General features: G+C 42.7%; 1 protein-coding gene across 2 annotated transcripts in view; it reads right to left on the reverse strand.

Annotated features, from left to right (window-relative positions):
- CDH3 (cadherin 3, type 1, P-cadherin (placental)) overlaps positions 1-2654 on the reverse strand; it is a 57546-nt gene extending 54892 nt beyond the window's left edge. For both annotated transcript variants that reach the window (XM_012730631.1, XM_012730630.1), the window contains exon 1: positions 2528-2654. The gene's annotated coding sequence lies outside the window, so the exon portion shown is untranslated. The remainder of the gene's footprint in view (positions 1-2527) is intronic.
- Between the last annotated feature and the right edge of the window lie 1881 nt (positions 2655-4535).

Raw genomic sequence — 4535 nt, forward strand, 5'->3', positions numbered from 1 at the left:
AAAGAGAAAGTTTCTTCTTCTGTGCAAATGGAAACCCATGTTTTATGTGTGAAAACCAGGCCTACACGTTGAGAAATACTTCTTAATTTTTCTTTCTTTTTATTGAGATACAGCTGGTACCAAGTTGAGTACACAAATCTTAAATGTAGAGCTTGGTGAGTTTTTATTGTGTCTATACCAGAGAAACCACCACCTAATCAAGATAGAGAACTTTCCAGAAAGAAGACCAGGGCCAGGTTTTCAACAGAACAGATCAAGGCTCTGCCTTCACAGGATTCATACTTAGCTATGCCTAGGACAGTGCTAGTGCATAGCAGGGGCTTGCTCTTTCTTTTATTTTTTTTTAAGATTTATTTATGCATACAGAAATGGGGTACAAATGCCAGAGGTGCAGGGGCAGTGACAGGATTCGCTAGAGACAGAGTGGGGAGCAAAACAGGCAGACTGATGAAGTACACTGCTGAGGGGAGCAGTGGGTGGGTCAGGAGAGGTCTGCCGCGCCATGTGCGTCAGCTCCTGGTGGGGATCCAACTTGCACTGAAGTGTCTACAGCCAGCTTGCAGAGCTGCGACCTTGCCCACTGCACCACCAGGGAGAGCCCAGGGGCTCACTCTTTCTTTTTGAGACACAAACAGGCACACACACACACACACACAGGCACACACACTTCCAGAATGTGTGTTACTTGTTATTAAACATCATTTTCCCCTGAACTCTAATTTCCCAGAGTAGCTAATCAAAGACCTATTGATAGAAACCAGAAAAAACACCATCCGGATGTAAAAACCCAGACTAAGAAGACAGAAGTGTTCAAATAAGAGAATCTAGTAGCAATTTTGTCTCCCAATTCCCAGTCTACCCCCAACTAATCTGTAGGAGCTTGTAGCTACCTCTGCTTTCACACTCGTACACAATGGTTAAGGACACCAAAGCCAGTTAGTCTGCCCTCTCAATAAATAGTGTCAGCAAGACAAAAACACCACCAACAGAAGTCTTTAAAAATTTAAAGAGTCTGATAAAGTCCTCCATTCAGCATCTGCCACGGGAGGAAATGGCCTCTGGCATGTGCTTCTGTACCCAGACTCATACAAACACCCCTCCCCACTGTTAACCCTCAGCTGCAAGCAGAAGAGCGTCAGGGCCCCTTGCCTGAAGAGTGGGGGGATGGGGAACCCCCTATACTCACATGAGTGAACTCTTGCACTCATGTTCTTTAAGCACTCACAGATCAAAGACCAAGATCTAAAGCCCTGGAGAGAACACAGCAGCCTGCGGGCATGGGTGTGTCAGCCAGGAGGCCCCAGGATGGTGGTGCCAGGTGCAGGGAGGCCCACCCCACCTAGCCTGCTGCCTAGAGACAGGTGTCAGGGCTGGCCAAAAATCCAGATCCCGGAACTGAAGGAAGGATTATGAAGCATTGTAGTGAGATTAATACAGGAATTTGGGTGGGGTAGGGGCTACGTAAAGAACACAGAGGAAGAAATAGTCATATTCTCACCAAACCATTTTAACCAATGATAGAAACTTAGTGTTCTGCTCCCAGTCTTTTTACTCATAAAACTTTATTATTATTATTTAAAGACTTGTTTATTTATGCATACAAGAGCTGGGTGGAGAGTGGAGGGTGGTGGTGAGAGGATTCACCAGAGACAGCGTGGGGAGCAGAACAGGCAGATCTACTGAAGCACACTGCTGAGGGGAGCAGCGGGCAAGACAGGAGAGGCCTGCCACACCATGTGGGTCACCTCCCTGGCTGGGGATTGAACTTGTGCTGCAGTGACTGAGGACAGCTCATAGTGCTGAGACTTAACCCCTCAGCCAGCAGGGAGGCCATCCTCACAAAACTTTTTTTCAAATGATGCAGTCAGTGTCCTTTTCGTACAGTAAAAGAGAGAGAGAGAGAGAGAACACTGCAATTTAAGCAAAACTTTTGATTTCTACAGAAACCCATTCCCACCTTTGCCTTCAAAGAGGCAGTCTCTGAGGTGGTTTGTGTCTTCCTCCTTGCACTTTAAAGGTACTTTTACTTAGGTCTTATCATCTTGCTACTTGCAAGATGGCAATTTTTGAGACTTATCCAACATCATTTATATAAAATGTCTTCCTTTATCACCTCCTGCACCTATATGTAATACTGATAGCCAACACTTAACAGCATTCCTGTCTGTCAGAAACTACTCAAGTCCTCTGTGTCTTGGAATCATTATTACATATTAACCCTATGAATTCTTACCAGAACCCAGGAGGCTATAGGGGTAGGTCAAATTTGTTATCATAACATAGCTGGTAAGTGGCAGGGTGGGATTTAGGAACCAGTTTGGGCCCAGAGTTTGGGTTCATTTTCAACCCCCTACCCCAGCCTGCATTTGGGATGCTTCCCAGTTTTTGAACATACAAACAAGTCTTCCAACAATTATCAGTTAGTTACTGCGGAGTAACAAGCCATCCCTGAAGCTTTGTGGCTTGACACACAGCAGGTTATTTTTCATGATTCTGTGTCTTGACATGATTGTTCTTCTGACCTTACCTGGATTCACTCAATGGCTGTGGCCAGCTGGTACCTTGGCTGGGGCCACCGTGGCCTCATTCCTGTACCTGGAGTGTCAGCTGGGATGTCTGGGCCTCTCTCCAGTTGGATTCTTCACATGATGGTGGAAATGTTCTGAGAGAGAGGAGTAGAAATTGCAAGGTTTTTTGAGGTCTGAGTTTAGACTGTTACTTCTACTGAATTCTACTGTTCAAAGTGAGTCACTTGAATAGCACAGGGTCGAAAAACAGACTCTACCTCTCGATGGGTGGGACCGAACTGAATTTGTGGCCATTTTCATCTACTAATGTAAGCATCCTTACACATACTCCTACTGCAAAGGTTTGATGTGTCTCTATGTGTATACCAAGATGTGGAATTGCTGTAACTGGGTTTTTCAACTTTGGTTTTTTAATTACAGTACTCATGTACAATCATCACATGATATACTCCACTTTGGAGGGCCTAATTCAATTCTATGAAAGTCACCATTTTAAAGTGGTCGATTCAAAAGGTTTTAGGTTGGGCAATCACCTAATTCCAGAACATTTTTCTTTTTTTACATTATTGGTCATTTTTGTACAATGTTTTCCTTACGCAACCCTCCACACTCATCCTCCACCCCTGTCTCCCCCTGAGAACCACCTATAGATTAGATTACTCCAGACTGTGCATATAAATGGCATCATACAATTTTTTTATGTCTAGCTTCTTAAAATTAGCGTTTTCAAGGCTATCCACATTATGTATAAACATTTCATTCCTTTTATGGCTGAATAATATTGTATTGAATTAACCACTTTGCTCATTAATTAATTATACCTACTTTTTGGCTATTATGAATAATGCTGGCATGAACATTTATGCACATGTTTTTGTATAGTGTCTCCAATTCTCTTGGGTATATAACTCAGGTCATATCGTAATAATATTTTTAACATTTTTAAAAAAGATTTATTTATGCATACAAGAACTGGGTACAGACCAGACGTGTGGGAGGGAGGTTGAGAGGGGACAAAGGGGAGAGCAGGACAGGCAGATCTACTGAAATACACCCCGGAGGGGAGCAGCGGGCGGGTCAGGAGAGGTCTGCCTGCCACACCATGTGGGTTACTCCCTGGCCGGGGTTCACACTCATGCAGCAGTGGCTGGCAGTAGCTTGACCCCTGCGCCACCAGGGAGGCCTAATATTTTTAACTTTTTGAGGAAATACCAAATTGTTTTCCACAGTGGGCTGCACCACTTTACATTTCTACCAATTCACAGATTTCCCAATTCCTTCATATTCTTGCAACACTCGTTACTTTTCTTTTCTAAAAAAGTATAGTCATCCTCATGGGTATACAGGAGTATTTTATTGATTTTTATTTGTATCTCCCCAACAAATAATCATACTGAGCATTTTTTTATGTGCTGTTGGCTATCTGTATATCCTCTTTGGAGAAATGTCCACTCAAATCTTTTGTACATTTTTATAAATGGGTTTTTCTTTTTGAGTTGTCAAAGCTCTTCATATATTGAGGATAGTAGACACAGTGCATTTATTTTCTCCCATCTTGTGGGTTGCCTTTTCACTTTTCAATATTTTCCTTTGATGCATAAGTTATTTTTATTATGTTAATGAAGTCTACTTTATTTTTTTTCTTTGCTTGTTCATGCTTTTGGGGAGCTTATCTAAGAAACTGTTGCCCAAACTATTGCCTAATCCAAGGTCACGGCGATATTTACTCATGTTGCCTACTAAGAGTTTTACAATTTTAGCTTTGACATCATACATCCACTTTGAGTTCGCTGTTGTGACGATGTGAGGCAAGTGTCTGGTCTCATCCCACTCATGTTGCTGTCCCAGGACCACTCCACTTGTTGAAAAGATTCTTCTTCCAGTGAACAATTTTGGGACGATTGCTGAAAATCAACTGGCTATAATTACAAATTGGCTTCAGGATCAAAAAGTAAGAGTGAAAGCCAGCATCATTACCTTGTTCCTGATTTGAGAATCGATTTGTTT

This window comes from Condylura cristata, unplaced genomic scaffold, assembly GCF_000260355.1.
Source record: "Condylura cristata isolate star-nosed mole 26May11 unplaced genomic scaffold, ConCri1.0 scaffold00028, whole genome shotgun sequence".
Taxonomy (NCBI): Eukaryota; Metazoa; Chordata; class Mammalia; order Eulipotyphla; family Talpidae; genus Condylura; species Condylura cristata.